This window comes from Bos taurus, chromosome 9, assembly GCF_002263795.3.
Source record: "Bos taurus isolate L1 Dominette 01449 registration number 42190680 breed Hereford chromosome 9, ARS-UCD2.0, whole genome shotgun sequence".
NCBI lineage: Eukaryota > Metazoa > Chordata > Mammalia > Artiodactyla > Bovidae > Bos > Bos taurus.
The window spans coordinates 80355770-80374712 of record NC_037336.1 but is presented as its reverse complement, the minus strand read 5'-3'; the positions used below and the strand labels follow the sequence as shown (position 1 = coordinate 80374712).

Genomic DNA, 18943 nt, shown 5'->3' with positions numbered 1-18943 from the left:
TCTCCTTTTTGATTCTGGCTTGTCTTGGGAGTCTTCCGTTATGAGTTCAGCGATACTTTGCTCAGTCCTGAACTCGGCTCCTTTCAGTGTCTTTTTGCCCACCGTACAGGGGACTGCAGCATCGCCCCCATCCTCCCCCTCTGAATGCTTCATGTGCCTATTTTAAAGCATTTTCATTTGTCTGTTTTGTCTTCCTGGTTACAATGGAAGCTTCCGGGGCAGCGACAGCCTTTAAACTTTATTTTTCAAACTTTTTGAACTTAATTTTATCCAGTGTTTGGCAGAGGGTGGCACTCAGTAAATGTTATAAGCTGATAGTGAAATAAGACTTGAGTCTTTGGGGCTCAGCCTGACATCTTCAGTAAACACTCTTTGATTATTTAGATTGGTGCTTTCAAGTTTTATCATGCTCAACAGGCTCCTAAGGTGCTTTTAAAAAGTTCAAGGTCTTAGGCTCTAAAAATATGATTCAGTACATCTGAGGAGGAGTATAGGAAATCTGCATTTTAAGAAGCAAATCAGGTAACTTTGATGCAGATGATCTGAGGACCACTCTTTGGGAAACATAGTCTGTGTGTTATAATACCGTTTCTAAGTACTCTAGTTAAAGAAACCTTTTTCTGACAGCAGGTGTATTTCTTTTAAGCAAAAATGTGGGATTTTTAATGTTTTTAAATGGAGGATAATTGCTTTACAATACTATATTGGTTTCTGTCATACATCAACATGAATCAACCACAGGTATACATATGTCCCCTCTCTCTTGAGGGCTTTTAATGTTTTTGTGGTTTTTTTAGAAGGGCATGGGAGAAAAGGTGGGAAATTTTGTGGGTAGAACATTTGTTTTAACTGTCTTCTCAAATGTCTGCCTGGGTTAGTGAGATAATAGAAATATCACATCTGAAAGAACACCATAATTTCATCAAGCCACAATGATATGAAACACTTATTAAGCCATCACTCGGGGCTTGTTTGTCCTTATTTTAGTCTCAGTTTTTACTGGCTCGATGATCCAGTCCTCTAGAAATGATTAGGAGCTGTACATTAGATGGAAGGAGAAGAGTGTCACCAGTAGAGGATGGCACGTTGATTACAGAAGTGATAGCTGACAGCCTGAAAGTGAAGAAGGAAATAGACAAGCTATAGAAATCAGACAGAAGATCTAAAAAGGCAAACAGAATGTAGGCCAGTGGGGAAGCCAGAGTGAAGGAGTAAGCGAATGCATGCATCTCGGTAGCTTAAAAGGTGTTACTGAGTTACCCCAGTTTATAGTAACTATTTGTTGATCTTTCTTCTTAGAATCTGAGTTCTACCAGGGTTGAGACCATGCTCGTTCCATCTGGTACAACATTTCCAGATAATGTATTCGTGGTCTTACAGGAGAGGCTCCGTGTGTGTGTGTGTGTGTGTGTGTGTGTAGCTATAAGTATAAAGAGACATTTGCTATAGTAATCTATACTTATAACTCTAGTAAATCTATATAAATAAATGCATAGTTTTTCTGGGTGATCCGTGTTCATGACAATGATCAATGAAAGTTTTTTGGCTGAAAGTACTTTTAACCTTTTAGATATATACTAAAAAAAACCCCAAACTCAAAAACGTTTGGTATGTGAAGTCTTATTCTACATGCTTGGTAAGTAATTCATTCCCTAGCTCAGTCTTCATATTGTTGGCTCTTTCCTCTGCCCTGTTCATGTTTAAATTGTCTTGAGCATATGGGTTTCTCAGATTATAAATGTTCATATATGTAGATAGATACTAAAATATTTTGAATCATCAACCAGTGTACACTATACCAATGCCACATGAGCACAACATATTTTAAAGTCTTCAAAATATTCAGATAGATTTCTGTATATAGATAGAAATCTGAATATACCATTTTGAAGATGTTTCTTTATATAGTTAATGCCACATCATATTTTATATGGCTAATCAGCCTTTGATATATCATAATGGTTTCCTTGGAGCATGACACATCTATTAAAATAGATATGGTAGCATGCATACTATTTAAGAAAATGCATATTATGTGCTAGGCAGAAACATGGGCTCCATATACTAGCTGCTGCTGCTGCTGCTAAGTCGCTTCAGTCATGTCCGACTCTGTGCGACCCCATAGATGGCTGCCCACCAGGCTCCCCTGTCCCTGGGATTCTCCAGGCAAGAACATTGGAGTGGGTTGCCATTTCCTTCTCCAATGCATGAAGGTGAAAAGAGAAAGTGAAATCGCTCAGTCGTGTCTGACTCTTAGCGACCCCATGGACTGCAGCCTAGCAGGCTCCTCCATCCATGGGATTTTCCAGGCAAGAGTACTGGAGTGGGGTGCCATTGCCTTTTCCGCCATATAGTAGAAAAAATTGTGTTTAGATCCCTCTGAAATGGTACACCTGCTCTCCAGGTGTTTCAAATTTGCATTTAAACTTGCTCTTTAGTAGGTTTTTGTTAAATGAAGAAGGAAAATTATTTTTTGATACTATGTGAAATAGGTTAAATTGTGCTTAAATTGTGCTGGGTTACTTTGTATTTTGTTTCAAAACTGTGTTTTTGATTGGTTGTGTATAATTGGGAATTCATTTTCTTGGAAAGTTTTGTCTTAGAGGTGAGGAGGAGGTTCTGTTTTTTTGTAAGTGCAATACCTGTTTGGTCTTAGGCAAAATTTTGAAATAAGGAAAAGTGTGACTTTGATAGTGACATCCTGCCACTTAGCACCCTCTCAAGACCAGTGAGCCTGAAGGCATCAGGTTATCAGAATTTAGTCCCACGTTTTCTGTGGCTATGTTCCTTTCCAGTCTAAACTACCTCCTCTAACATTTCTAGTTCCTGAATCATCTGTCTCCACCCCGTACAAATGTCCCAGCCAGTAGTTAAGTACCTGTTGTGATTTGGACAATAGGCTTGGGACTGTATAGAAAGAAAGGGGAATTCTGTGCTATTTACGTTTTTGGACATTATGCATACAATCTAGGATTGGTTATAAGACGTACATAATTAACTCATTATACTAGAAGACAGGATATACATAAATAAGTGACATAAACCAAGTGAAATTGCAAAGAAAAAGATTACAACCAATTGTGGGAACCCGGAAAGGTTTCATGGAAGACATGGACTTTGAAAAACTACTAGCATCTTTAGAAGCAAAGTTGGGATTGGGAGATGGCATTCCATGCAGAGAGAGTGTTCCAGATGAAAGGAGGAGCACCCCAAATGGCTGCCTACGTGTTGAATACTTTTAAACTTTTGAGGGCACTGTTCACATAGACGGTGATATAAATGGTGCCCTCTATAGTTGTTCAGGCCTCCCTAGTGGCTCAGATGGTAAAGGATATGCCTGCCATGTGGTAGACATGGGTTCAGTCCCTGGGTTGGGAAGATCCCCTGGAGAAGGGAATGACAATCCACTCCAGTATTCTTGGCTGGTGAATTCCACAGACAGAGGAGCCTGGCAAGCTATGGTCCATGGGGTCACAAAGAGTTGGATACGTTCAGTATGGTGCCTGGGAGTGAAAGCCAAGGAGTCAAGAAATGTGCAAGGATAAGATCAGAGAATCATAAGGAATATGATTCCTTAGGCTATCTTGTGGTAGATCTTCCATTAAAGAGTGAAGTTGTTTTACCTCTTTCACTGTGAGTTTAAAGGCCTTAAAACTCACAGTATCTTAGGCGTTAAAGTTCACAGTATCCCAAACTCTGCGATACTGTGATTTCTCTAATTCAGTTGGTAAGAGGAGCTGAGGAAGATTTTTGAGCAATGGAGTGGCTTAAAATTTCAGAAGATGACTATATGCAAAGGGTGAAATGAATTGATAAGTTACTAGACTTGAGATGTGTATAAAGTAGTCCTACTTCTGTAAGGTCATCTGAGTGAAGTGAATCATACATTAAACTGGGGCTCTGTGGAGCCACAACATTATTCCCAAACCAGCCCACCCTCACTTTGACACCATCTTTACTTCTTCCCTATCACATCTAGCCTTCATTTCTTTGAGCTCATTTGGCATCATTATTAATAACCTTTGCTGGACTTTTAATTTCTGTTTTCCTCTCACCATTTATGTCTTGTCTTGTCTCTGTGAATCCCGTACTCTTTGCCTGTGCTTTTGGACGCAGACTTTCCTGGGTTGGTCCTGGGCTTGGACTCTGTCCAGTGAACTGCCTTAGTGGGCAACCTGTTGATCACAGCTGTTTGTTACTGGGTTTCGATTCCCTTCTTTAGCTCCAGCTCCGTGAATCAGGAGCCCAAGAAAGAGGGCTGTTATCATCAGGCTATTGGAATAGGATAGGGGCCGAGTCATCAGGCTCAAACTGCAGGGTGTGGAAATTCATTCATTCATTCATCCGATGTTTATCGAGTCATGTGGAGGGTAAGCACAAGCTTTGTGTGGCTTCCCTGGTTAGTCCTGCTCTCATTCCTTCCACCCTTCCTCCCTTCCAATGCTCTAAGAAGCTTAAGATTTTTTTTCACAACAGCTGAGTCTCTCTGGGAGTATCAGCAAGACCTCTGGTAGTGTTAGAAGGCGACAGCCCGGGGACAGCAGCAGCTGGTTTTATTTTTGGTTTTCCTCAGTCAGGTGTTTGTAAGTTGAGAACTGCCTGTATTCAAACAACGTGATTTGGTAGCATGTCATGAACTCCTGTAGAAATAATGGATGTGATACAGTTAAAAGGATAACAGTGAACCATTCCTAACATCACAAGCTATATAGTAAATATTTAAAGGTCTGGGTGTGGATTAATGGCTCATAGGGCATGTGCTGTGGATCCTTCATGGTCTCATTTTGTATAAAATTTTGAGACTTGCTTTGGGTACAGAGATCCAGCCGTTGGTGAACTTGTCTGGGGGAATAGTCGTTGTCTCGTGGTAGGTACTGACTGATGCATTTGGGAGATTTTATTTAGGGACTCATTAGATTAATGTGTTCTTTTGTTCTTGTCAAGCTTTAAATTTTATCCCACATGCAGTATTATGACACAAATAAAAGACATAACTATCTGATCACCTTTTATAATCTGTTGATCTGATTTTTAATTTTTTCTTGTATGTTCCTGATCTTTGCTCAAATTCACACATTTGAAATGGTTATAATCATGATATTGATGTAGCCCTTATTTTCAAAACATAAACTTTCCATTTTGCTCATTTCTGTACTCTTTTAATGGCCATATAATTTTGATTTATTTTAATGGTCACTGTTTCCTTAAAATTCTCCTATTTCTGAATATTCACAATTTTATTTGTTGAAGTACTTGAATATTTTTATTATACATGATCCCTATTTTCAGGTCACTTCCCATTTTCATCATAGCTGTGCGAAAGTGAAAGTCTTGCCTGTGTTGTTGTTTTGGTTTGTATTTCTTTAATAATTAGTGAAGCTTCTTTATTAGTTATATTTCTTTTTCTGAATTGGTTTGTCCTATTTTCTAATTTATTTCCTAGGTTTTTTAAAAATAAATTTCTATGAACTCTTTATACATTACAAATACTAATACTTGTCATTTTATACTTGGTTCTAATATTTTTAAAATTTAATTTTGTTTTTTTTTTAATTTTGTAAGTTTAATAATTTTAGCTTAGTTTTATCTGGTTTATCTACTTCTGATTAGTATTTGATGAATGTTTCAAAAATTATTTAAAAATTATACTCATAAAGATAATTTTTAAATAGTGCAGTTCTCTGCTTATTCATCTTGCTTCTTGGTCTCCTGTTAAGCCAATTGGATTCTTATAGACATGTATATTTTAGAATCATACAATGATCAGCAAGAGGGCATTTATCAGTTTTTATTTTTAATATTTAGAGGATCTAACAAATCATATTTCTTATATCTATAGATAAATGTAGATTTACAGATGAGTGTTTAGGAGGTAGATGAAAATTACATTTAAGGCCTGAATATAGTGAAGGACTGGTAAATAAAGAAATACATTTAACTTCAGATTTTAATAGCAAAAAATTGTATCATATTTATAAAACACTTTAAAAATACTCTGTTTAGAAATCAGTTTTTCCATATGTTTTTGAACATTTATGATGTGTTCTTCCAATGTCTGAATATTAAAATTTAAATATAATTTCAGAAATGTTTCTTCAGATCATTGGTCCTTTGTGAGAATCACTTTATCAGTCTCTAAAAACTTTTCCTCCATTTTTACTTTTTAATTAATTAATTAATTTTTGGTAATTTTTGCCTGCACTGCTCTACTTGCAGGGTGTTCGTTTCCCTAATCAGTGATTGAACCTGGACCCTCAGCAGTGAAAGCTAACTACTGGACCACCAGGGGCTCCTCCAGTGGCCTTTTATTAATTATCTATATTGTGCCTTGTTGTTAGTATTCTTCTTTTGAGGTTCAGATCTTATTGTGTATCTGGGGTATACTTTAGGATTTATAAAGCATTTCATCATTTTCTTTTCATTGGTTTAATTGATCTTGTATTCATTTAAAAATAATCTCAGTCATCTGGTACATATTTAGTTTATGGATAGTAGTTGAGCAGTACATTTCTCAACTGATTTAGAAATAGAGGTTCAATAATCTCCCATTATTTCATACAAGGAGGAAGTTTTTTAAAAAGCTAATGAAAGGTTGTTTCCTTTAATTAATTTTAGAAGACAAATTTTTGTATCAAAAGTAGTATATAATAAAAACAAACAAAAAAAAACTTAGCAGAAATCTCACCCTATACGAAGCTTACACAAACCACTGCACCAACCTTAGGGGGGCAGAAACCAAAAGGAAGAAAGAATTCAGCCTTGAAGCCTGGGAAAAGGAGACCTCAAATACAATAAGTGTAAAAAAAAAAATAATGAAAAAGCAGAGAAATACTGCACAAATGAAGGAACAAACTAAAAACACAGAAGTTCAAATAAATGAAGAGGAAATAGGCAAACTACCTCAAAAAGAATTCAGAATAGTGACAGTAAAGATGATTAAAAATCTTGAAAACAGAATGGAGAAAATGCAGGAATCAATTAACAAAGACCTGGAAGAATTAAATTACAAACATACAGAGATGAACAACACAATTACTGAAATTAAAAATCTCTAGAAGGAATCAATAACATAATATCTGAAGCAGAAGAACGAATCAGTGAACTGGAAGATAAAATGGTGGAAATAACTTCTGAAGAGCAGAATAAAGTAAAAAGAATGAAAAGAACTGAGGATAGTCTCAGAGACCTCTGGGACAATATCAAACACACCAACATTCGAATTATAGGGGTCCCAGAAGAAGAAGAGAAAAAGAAAGAGTATGAGAAAATTTTTGAAGAGATTATCGTTGAAAATTTCCCCAACATGGAAAAGGAAATAGTCAATCAAGTCCAAGAGGCGCAAAGAGTTCCATACAGGATAAACCCAGGGAGAAACATGCCAAGACACATACTAATCAAACTAACAAAGATTAAACACAGAGAATATTAACAGTAGCAAGGGAGAAGCAACAAGTAACATACAAGGGAAACCCCACACGTTTAACAGCTGATCTTTCTGCAGGAACTCTGCAGGCCAGAAGGGAATGGCAGGATATATATATACTGAAAGGGAAAAATCTACAGCCAAGATTACTCTACCCAGCAAGGATCTCATTCAAAATTGATGGAGAAATCAACAGCTTTTCAGACAAGCAAAAGTTAAGAGAATTCAGTACCACCAAATCAGCTTTACAACAAATGGTAAAGGGACTTATACAGTCAAGAAATACAAGAGAAGAAAAAGATCTACAAAATCAAACCCCAAACAATTAAGAAAATGGCAATAGGAACAACAGCAAAAAAAGTATTATATAATAATGGGCAAACAAAATCATCAAAACAGTAATTAAGTCAGTTTTAATGTGTCATAGAGGAGAAAGAGTCATGCCGGTTGTGTCTTTATGACATATCAGCCTACTCTTATCCTGGGTCAGTAGATATGAAAACCACAGTTTACCCATGGTTACTTAACTGATAAATAATGGGGCGGGATGTGAAATCGAACCAATTCAATTAGAAAGACTGAGAATAAAGTTTGAGGCAAGTTAGGATTGACAGATGAGAACAAATGAATAATAAATTAAGCTTACAGAATATTGTAGGTTTGGTTTTACATTTTTAATATTTTCAGTATTGGTAAAGATGTTCTTACTGTGGAACTTCCTTTTTCTTTTGTGGGGTAAGAAAGGGCAATTTATCCTCTTTAATCACATGATCAGTTTCTTTGGGTTGTCTTATTTTCATTCACAAACAGGATAGGACTAATATCAATAGTGACTTACTATTTAGATCTAAGTACACTAAAGGGAACTTTGTCAGTTCTGATAGTGTTTGGAATGAAATACGACGTTCATCTCTGATCCTGCACCTACTGTATTTTCTCATAGGTTTTATTTTTTCATTTAAGTTTGCTGTCCCATTGCCCATGCTGAACAATAGATTTACAGAAATATATATCTATTATTGAAGGAAAGTATATGTGACGCTGTGACCTTCGACTCCAGTATTATTTTCAAATGTTAATTACTAAGTTTTCCATGACATTATTTTTAAGGAGAATCAAAGGGATATTCTGGCATAAAAAGGATTGATAAATCATACTTGGGAATGATCAGTATAACAGATGGAAAACAAAAGTAGAACATGTGTCTTCGAACTCATCTCTCTAATTTCCTAATTCAGCATTTTGAGGGCACTTGTCGAATACATCAGTTGAAATCCTAGCAGACGGATTGATATTCTAAGTCTAAAAACTGCGAGAAGCTCGCATTTTGTATTGATATAAGTGCTTATATTTATATCTAGTCTTCAAAGCTTGTATGTCTTGCTCCATTCTTGCTTCTCTCCTCATTCCCCAGCAGCCGGCCGTCATCCTGTTTCCTTACTGTGTAACAAAATGACCAATCAGTGAAAGAGAGGCTCAGAGAACCATTTGAAGTAGCAAATTGTCACAGAGATGTGCTTTAGTTTTGGTAATTTTTTAACTTTTTTGGTGGAATAATCAGCAAGAAAGCAAGAGAGGAGTTTTCACTCCTCTCTTAGAATAGATGAAAGAGAGAATACTGTGAACTCTAAGAAGGTATTGTTGGTTGATAACACTATCTTTAAAAAGCGAGCCCCAAAGTGTGCCCCCCATGTTTGAGCTCTCTTTTGTTTTGTTCTTTAAATTGGTGTTGGATATCAGAATCAGTATGTGAGAAAATGGGAATCACTTGAGTCATCTGCTTGAGTATGGAGACTCTGTACAAGTGAAGTATCTCAGTCTTTCTGCTGCTGCTGCTAAGTTGCTTCAGTCGGGTCCGACTCTGTGCGACCCCACAGACAGCAGCCCACCAGGCTCTCCCATCTCAGTCTTAGCCCTCTATAAAATGAAACACTATTTTATTTCAAAATTTCTTGTATTTACTCTTGACAAGAATGCCCCTGAGCCTGTAAATTATTACTATTGTTGGTACTAAGTGGCATAAATGAGAGATTGAACTTATTAAATAATCATTTAAATTATATATTCAATCAATAGTAAGGGACAATCTATTAAAAGTGTTTTCTGGCCTGAAAAAAATTATATTTTCACATCATTGTTTGAGTCATTTTCAAAGGACAATTTGAAGCATTCATTCAGAGTACAGCACTTATAGTTCAGTGGCTCAAAGTCTTAAATCCTGTGCCTGGGTGGATGTTGTATTGTACAGTAGTAATTTTGTAAATTATTTACAATAAAGAGGAAAACACGAGAGAAAAGATCTATCTGTGTACTGCTCCCAGTTTTACAACAAGGGAATACTGTTAAATTTCCAAAGTAGCTTCAGTAGTTCAGTAGTTGAGATATTCCATCCCTCTCCCCCTCCCCAACTTCCTGTTTCATCACAAATATTTATCATTTTATTCATCGGTTCTCCACCCGCCTTGTGGGCTGTTGCGGTTGCTGTCACCGAGCCAAGAGGCTGGGGAATGCCTATCCACAAGCAGCCTGGGGCGTCTGGCTAGGGCGCTTACAAGGCCCTGTGACTGGCTAACATTGAACTGTCGACAGTATTGTGCCATTGAGATCAATGTAGAGTCAGCCTATTTAAATAATTACCAGGATCACCAATAACAGGCACGTTGTTACTAGTCATAGTGAAAATATACATACTATTTGTGGCGAGGAAAAACCTGAGGTCTCCAGCATTTGGAGCTGTCATTCTGACGTGCTGTGGAAACATTAGAATTAAAGAAAAGGGAAAATGACTATTTAAACAAAATGACTACCTAAACAGGCTAGTCCGTTTGAGTGCTTGGTTAGTGGTTTTAAAGACTTGTCTGGGTTTCCTGAAAACTTCATTTGGTATTAATTGGGTGCTCATTTTTAAAAGATTTAATATAATCTACAGAATACAAATGCAATACGATATGTAATAACAGAGTAGCATACCATGGCATACTCCACTTGTTTCTGAAGGGATGGATATTTTCGAAGAGTATTGGACCAGAAATTTTGTAGGCTGGAATGATGGGCTTGGAGAGGAAGACTGCAGAGGTGCACTCCTCGTTGCATTGTATTATCAGTTGTGTCCTATCAACATAACTGGTCACCAGTGATGCTAACCTTGATCGCTTAGTTAAGGGATAGTCTGCTAGGGTTTCCACTGTAAAGTTATGACTTTTCTCTTTCCATATTCTGTTCATTGGAAGTCAGCGCACATTAAAGGGAGAATAATTAAGCTTGGAGGGAGGGAGTACCTACATGATTTATTTATTTTTGGTATGGAGGCATGGATATTTATTTTATTTTGGGGGTTATTATCCAATCTTTATTTTGTTGCTGGCAAGCTGATTTTAAACTTTTAAAATTGTATTTTGCTTAGCCATCTGATATCCCATGTACGTAGCTTGGTGCCACATTCATCGCCTGACATTTTGGCCTCTCTCACCTCCACGTGTTTACATTCTTTCTTCAAACCAATAGATTTGGTTTTGCTGCTCTGGTTAGTACTTAAGGTCACTTTCATAGTTACGTCTTAATGTGTGCACTGTGGAAGGAGAAGTCATAACACGAAACTTCTTGTCAGCAGATTGGCGAACTTACCTGAGAAACTGAGACTCAAGATCGTGAGGATGTGTGACTAGGACCGAAAGCAGATTTCCAGGTAGGAAATCAAAATGATTTTCTTGAACTCCTTGGCACTTGATTTTGTAGAAGTCAAATCACCATTTCTTGTGAGATGCAAAACTCCAAAAGGAGGGGTGGCATGAATATTGAGGTTGCATTAGCAAATCATGTTGTGTTCCTCTTTTAGATTCTTTTATTTGACTTTTACACAGTAAGGTAATAGCTGAGCTTTGAAATGAAACCCAAGGGGACCTTGCAGAAGGCTATCTGTATTTACAAAATTTTTTTCATATGATTTTGATGGTTGAGGCCTATTGAGAAGTACCCATTGGAGTAGAAATAATCAGATTTATCTTGTCAGAAAAGACAGCTACTGGTTACAGGAGGTTTTATTTGTTTCACAGAATATTTACTAAATAAGTGTTGATTTCTAGTTTGCATTTCTGATCAACTCCCCTAAGATGCAGTAAGGTCATAAACTCTGCTGGAAGGGAGGAGGAAGCTCCCAGTCACAAATGCGCTCTACTTTCTGCGTGCTGAGCTGATAAAAGGAAGCATCAGTTTGCCAGCAGCTTCCATTGCAGCAATCTTACAAAGAGTAAGCTAAAAAAAAAAAAAAAAATCAAGTTCATGAGAACAGGAAGAGAAACAACTGAAAAGCAGGAATACAACCAGAGTTAACATCATGTAGTGATTCTTACCTCTGCTGCTGGAAGTGTAAAAGCAGTGTGATTTCTCAGCTCCATGGCAACATGAAGAACCTGTTCTGTCGGAGGGTGTGTGTACACAAATGCATTCAAAGCATGGGCTTGAGAGTGAGTTTGGGGGAGGAGGGATGCGGGGCCCAACCCTCCAAGTCTTGCCCACACATTTTTATGTGTGTTTTATAATAAGGCCTTTGTGCAGGGAAGCCAGATAGAAGTTCGTGTCCGCTGCCCCCTGGTCTTTTACATGGTCTCACTGCCATCACCCACCTCCCTTCTCTCCTCAGAAAAGAAGCAAGAAAAGGCAATGAAAGAATGCTGCTGGAAGGGAAATGCCCCTCTCCTTTTCTCTTTTTGGAATGTCGACAGAGTTATTGCTTTTCTGTGTGTCTCTAGGGATCCTTGGCTGCTTCTGTCCACCGTCCTCTTCTAGGCAAAGCCTTTGAATCACAGTCTTTACATGGGGGCTCGTGAAAGCTGTAATCAGCTTCCCCCTTTGTGGGGAGGGGTGCTTTCTGGTGCGCTGGTGTCCTGTCTTCTGAGGACCCAGGGGCAGCATGGAGTGATCGGTGCATGAAGTCTCCCGGCCCACAGTTACTGGCGTCTGTCTCAACTCTGAAACTTCAAGTCCCTTCTCTCATTCATACCTCACAGACACACTCATCTGCATCAGTTCCCTCCTCCCCCCCCCTCCCACCCCCCACAACCGCCCCAGTCTCTTGGTTAGTTTTGTCACTTGAAGAGGTAACTTCACAATTGAACTATTTATCATATGTCCATGTCCCTGCCCTGTGTCTCGGAAATGATAGAACAGTCTGGAAAATGTTTATTTTTGCTTTGATTCAATTTAGCTGATCTGTGGGATAAGTCAAATGCTCTGTTCTCTGTTGGTTAGCTCTGAGAATATTCTCTAATAAGCCTTAGATGATTTTTGTGCCACTTAAAATTTGAGGTCGAATTTGGATGGTTATCCACACTAGGTTCAGAGATTAGGGAATCCAGGTAACACCCTCTTCAATACAGATCGTTACTCTTTTCCTTTCATTCCTGAACATCATCATGAGCCCAGCATCATGGATGGCTCCGTGGGGGTGGTTGTTGCTTTTCAGTCACTCAGTTGTGTCTGACTCTTTGCGACCCCATGGACTGCAGCATGCCAGGCTTCCCTGTGCTTCACTGACTCCTGGAGTTTGCTCAAACTCATGTCCATTGAGTCGGTGATGCCATCCAACCATCTCATCCTCTGTCATCACCTTCTCCTCCTGTGGTGGAGGAATGAGGCCTCAGGATTTTATGTGCCTGAGGACTTGGCAGCAAAATGTTTTCAGCTTAGACTTGGGGCCACACTTATCACTTCTTCATACAAAGAAATACTCTATCTCCCCCATTGTTTCTGCCTAGAACATTCTTTTTGGCTTTACTCTTAAAAATAAACGATCTGCAGCTCCAAAGACATATACCCACATAACATCAGTTTAATTTATTAACTAACATATGCAACTGCTTTTGACTTACTTTTGTGTGCTGGCTTAAGCATGCAAAACAGAACAGGCATGTATCTGCTCCTGAGGAACTAGTGTTCTAGAAGGAAAGTGCAGACTGTAAAATATTCCAATAGGTGGTGAAATGGGCTATAAGAGAAAAGGCACAAAACCCAGCTGTGACATAAAAAGGAATCAGTCAGCTCTGCAGGGGGCTTGAGAGGGGAGTAAATGCCAGGGCTGCATCTTGTAAGCTGAATGGCAGTTTGCCTGGAAGACAGCATAAGGAAAGGCATTCCAGGAAGACAGAGCCCTGGCATGCGGAGACCCAAAGACATAAAACCAACAAGTAAACCTTCGTATGGCTGGACTACAGGGTTAGGAAGAGGAGAAGTGGATGTCGCGAGGGAAAGATCTGGAAATTTTGGCAGGGACCAGGTCAAGGACAGTATGCCATGTTGCCATGTTGGAGCTTTATCCTGTAGGCAAGGAGGAGAGACACATTCAGATTTGCGTTTTACCAGGAACCATCAGACAGCATCATGAGAATGAATTAGAAGGACCCAAGCTTGTGTTGGAAGACATAGTTTGCAGACAGTTACAATAATCTTCAGGCTTCCCTGGTAGCTCAGATGGTAAAGAATCCACCTGCAATGCAGGAGACCCCGGTTTGATTGATCCCTGGGTCGAGAAGACTCCCTGGAGGAGGGATAGGCTACCCACTCCAGTATTCTTGCCTGGAGAATCCTATGGATTGAGGAGCCTGGCGGGCTACAGTCCATAGGGTCACAAAGAGTCGGACACAACTAAAGTGACTGAGCACGCATGCACACACAGTAATCTTCAAAAGAAAGAAACTGAAGGTTTGAACTCATGCTGGGATGTTCAGAACAGTGAGCACATGATGGACCCTCAAGCTTGGAAAACAGTGCTAGTCACTGAGCCAGCATGAAGGATGAGGGAAAGGGAAGGCAGTCTTCAGGACTCTAGCTGGACTATAAGGTAAATAGTGATGGCATTGCCCAGGAAGAGAAAGACAGGAAGATGAACAGGCCTTTGAGAAAAGCAGTGACTATGGTCATGTGTGGTCTGTGGAAGGATAAATGGTTTTGGGATCAGAAAGAACCTGAATTTCAATTGTATTTCTCTGATTTATCACCTGTGTAGTTATAGGTAAGTTAAAGCATCTGCCTGCAATGCGGGAGACCTGGGTTCGATCCCTGGGTTGGAAAGATCCCCTGGAGAAGGGAAAGGCTACCCACTCCAGTATTCTGGCCTGGAGAATTCCATGGACTGTATAGTCCATTGGGTCGCAAAGAGTCGGACACGACTGAGTGACTTTTACTTCACTTCTTCACTTACATAACCTCTGGGATCCTTAGTTTCCTGGTCTCTTAAATGGAGACAGTAGTTATTGACTTGAAGCCCTTTGGTGAGGGACAAAAGAGAGAATCTATGCAAAGCTCCTGACTCAAGCCCATTCTTAAATAAAGGGCAAATTATTATCTCTGCTTTGTTCTGTAGGCTGTACACGGGAGAAGTGAGATTGATAGATAGAGGTGGAGACCCAGAGAGCATTTTTATATAGATGTGAACTTGTGTCAAGAAAGAGCCACTGGAGAGAGGAAGGTGGATGATGTAAAGGAAAGATGACCAATGATTGAGTAGAATCCCGAGCAGCCAGAGTGCTCCCAGCTCTAGAAAGGATTGATTGGGGCAAAAGGAGAGGGGATAGGAATGTCTACTACTAAGTTTATGGGAAAAACTATACGTGGATGAAATTTCTCCTTGAAAAACTCATTATTTTACTTAAAATGTATTATTTATTTTTATTTCTATACAATTTTAAAGGTTGTACTCCACTTACAGTTATTACCAAATATTTGCTATATTCCCCATGTGATACAGTCCACCCTTGTGGCCTAACTTACACCGAATAGTTCGTACCTTCCATTTTCTCTGGGGTTTTTGTGAAGGAGAAGGCAAAGTCATTTGTCCGTAAAAACTGGATGATAGTGAAGAAAACTGGGAACATTTAGAGCTGCCTCTAGAGGAAGCGTGAGCTGACCTGCGTTCAGAGGTGATTATGTTCACCTGACCTGCAGAAAGCTCAGCAGAAGTAGCTGTGTCTCAGCAATTGACGTTTCTCAGCCACTCCAAGGAGGAGCTACAGGACCCAAAGGGACCATGATCCAAAGGAGGGTTTGGGGTTGAGCACGCTGAAGGGCGAGGTGACAGAGGATGCTGGCAAGGGCAAGGGCAAAGGGGTTCCCAGTGGGATCCAGCCAGGATGGTGAAAGGAGCCTGGAGGAGGAGAGGGAGGAGCTGGGAGGAGAGAGGATGGGGAAGAAGACGTCCTGAACTCCTGGAAGGGAGGGGCTGAGGAACTGAGGGTCTCTGTGAGGCTGGAAAACAGTAGTTTGGGAATGTGACAGCTTAGGTGATGTGGTGAGATTGACTAGAATACGTGTCCTGTTGACCTCCTTGTAAGGTGTTGTGGAAAATGATCAAACGCTTAATTAAGCAAAGTGCATTATTGTGTATGAGATGCTCATTGAGCAAGGACTCCCCCTTTAAGGTGGGGGTGGGTGCTCCTAGTCACATGCGCGCATGTGTGTGCTCAGTTGTGTCTGACTCTTTGCACTCCATTCCCTATATAGCCCGCCAGGCTCCTTAGTCTGTGGGATTTCTCAGGCAAGAATACTGGAGTGGGTTGCCATTTCTTTCTTCAAGGGAACTTCCCAGCCCAGGGATTGAACCCTCTTGCATCTCCTGCATTATTGGCAGGCAGATTGTTTACCACTGGGACCATTAGTCAATAAATATTTTTCATTAAGTAACTTCATTAAATTTCGTTTGAGTGTTTTCCCCCCATACCAGTCATTGGTTCTTAATTGGTTCAATAAAAATGATTTTAGATAGGGTAAATATAGGGACTCAAGTGTCAGGTTTTACACTTAAGTAAAATGCTGAAAATAAAGACTTATTGCATCAGTAATCTCCACCAATACAGGGTGGGCATGTCATCTTAAGCACTTACATTGGGATCATTTGGAGTCCTCATTTGATTCAGCACTCATTTGTATTGTTGCCTCATAGCTACACATTGAAGTAAATAATAAGAGTGTGCTAAAATCTTTGATTTACATTTAGTTCAGGTCAGTCGCTCAGTTGTGTCTGACTCTTTGTGACCCCATGGAGTGCAGCATGGGGCGCCAGGCTTCCCTCTCCATCATCAACTCCTGGAGTTTACTCAGACTCATGTTCATTGAGTTGGTGATGCCATCCAACCATCTCATCCTCTGTTGTCCCCTTCTCCTCCCACCTTCAGTCTTTCCTAGCATCAGGGTCTTTTCAAGTGAGTCAACTCTTCGCATCAGGTGGCCAAAGGATTGGAGCTTCAGCTTCAGCATCAGTCCTTCCAGTGAATATTCAGGACCGATTTCCTTTAGGATGGACTGGTTTGGATCTCCTTGCAGTCCAAGGGACTCTTAAGAGTCTTCTCCAACACCACAGTTCAAAAGCATCAGTTCTTCAGTGCTCCACTTTATCGTCCAACTCTCTCATCCATATATGACTATTGGAAAAACCATAGCTTTGAATAGATGGACCTTTGTTGGCAAAGTAATGTCTCCGCTTTTTAATATGCTGTCTAGGTTGGTCATAGCTTTTCTTTCAAGGAGCAAGCGTCTTTTAATTTCATGGCTGCAGTCACCATCTGCAGTGATTTTGGAGCCCCCCAAAATAGTGTCTGTCACTGTTTCCATTGTTTCCCCTTCTATCTGCCAGGAAGTGATGGGACCAGATGCCATGATCTTCGTTTTCTGAATGTTGAGTTTTAAGCCAACTTTTTCACTCTCCTCTTTCACTTTCATCAAGAGGCTCTTTAGTTCTTCTTCACTTTCTGCCATAAGTGTGGTGTCATCTGCATATCAGGTTATTGATATTTCTCCCGGCAATGTTGATTCCAGCTTGTGCTTCATCCAGTCCAGCATTTCTCATAACGTACTCTGCATATAAATTAAATAAGCAGGGTGACAATATACAGCCTTGACGTACAGCTTTCCTGATTTGAAACCAGTTTGTTGTTCCATGTCCAGTTTTAACTGTTGCTTCTTGACCTGCATATTGTATGATGCTCTTAGCTGAAGTTTCAGTGATGTTTACATTTTCCTAAAACTAGCAGAGAGATTTTGCTAAATGAAAAAGGCTTCAGTAGAAGGACTGTATCTAGGAATTGGCAGAGTGCAAATCCTATAATGTATTCCAGTATGTGTATGACTTACCAGGGCAGCTTGCTGAAAATGTAGACTTGGGGACCCACCTAAGAAGATAATGATGTCGGTTGTCTGCACACTCAACTTTGAGAATCCTATAGAAGAGTTTTTAGTTTTGGAAGATGGCTACAGTACTGGACAACACCCTAAGTCATGTGACAAGGTAAATAAACAACAAGAAAGGGAAAGTAGAACAGAAAAAGATAAGGAGATGATAAGCTTGATGAGGGCAAGAAGAGAGATAAGAATTTAAGTCCTGAAGAAATCCCTCTACAAATTTCTGTGTTTCAAAAGATAGGTTTCAAAGGGTGATAGAATCACAATGATTTTAAGATTATAAGTGGAAAGCAATGTGAAGTATGCAAGATTATGTGGGAAAAAAAATGTCAAAAGATATTGTTCATGGAAAGCCAAACTGATTAGAAATTCAAACTTCAAGTATTAAAATGAAAATGTAGCAATAAATTTTAGTTTTCCAACAACTTTTTAAATTGTAATATGGTGGGTGTATTACTTGGGGTAAATTTTGGTCATAGAACAGGATTGCTATTATAAACAATTAAATTGGATTCTTTTATTTTTCTTCTGTGAAGTGAAAGTCGCTCAGTCGTGTTGCTCTTTGCAACCCCATAGACTATACAGTCCATGGAATTCTCCAGGGCAGAGTACTGGAGTGGGTAGCCTTTCCTTTCACCAGGTGACTCTCCCAATCCAGGGATCAAACCCAGGTCTCCCACACTGCAGGCGGATTCTTTACCAGCTGAGCCACAAGGGAAGCCAATTTTTCTCCTGATTATCAGTGGATCATCAAGGACAACCTTCAGTCTCCAAGATGATGAGCCTGGGTTGTTGTGAAGATTACATGAGATCTGAACTCTGGTTGCCAGAATTGCTGGGTTCAAGTTATTGCTCTGCAACTACCTAGCTTTATGCCTTTGGGCAAGTTAATGTGGCTTAGTTTCTTTGACTGTAACATAGGATACTGATAGTGCCTACCTCTAGAAATGTTGCTAGGAATACATAAGTTAGTAAATGTACAGCACTTAGGACAGTGCAAGCCACGTGGTAGACATTGAACAAATGTTATTCTGAAACACAACATCTGTTGTCATTCTCTTGTTCAGAGCACCTACATTTTTTTAAACGATTATTCAAAATAGGGATATACATAGGATTTTATAAAGTAATATTTATCTTGAGCTTTAGTTGATGAAATTATTGAACACCTATCCCTAAGACACTTCAAATTCTATTGTGACAAGTAAAACATGACCCTATACCCCAGCCACTCCAGCCTTGGGAAGTTATCCTGTTGACTGGTTTTCTCTTTGCCATGTTGGAGAGCAGCATAGATGTTAATTGAAACTATGTTTTATAGCATAAGTAAAAGGTAGTGCATGAAGGACAGAA

At 39.4% G+C, this 18943-nt stretch overlaps 1 protein-coding gene across 9 annotated transcripts in view; it reads left to right on the top strand.

Moving 5' to 3' along the window:
- Positions 1-18943, top strand: part of HIVEP2 (HIVEP zinc finger 2) — a 218688-nt gene that overhangs the window by 39017 nt on the left and 160728 nt on the right. For 6 of the 9 annotated variants that reach the window (XM_059889915.1, XM_005211000.5, XM_059889918.1 and 3 more), the window contains exon 2: positions 11034-11108. The exons of 2 other annotated variants lie outside the window; for them this stretch is intronic. The gene's annotated coding sequence lies outside the window, so the exon portion shown is untranslated. Of the gene's footprint in view, positions 1-11030; positions 11109-18943 lie in introns of all 9 variants that reach the window. One more of the 9 variants, XM_024997035.2, reaches the window with a different exon arrangement.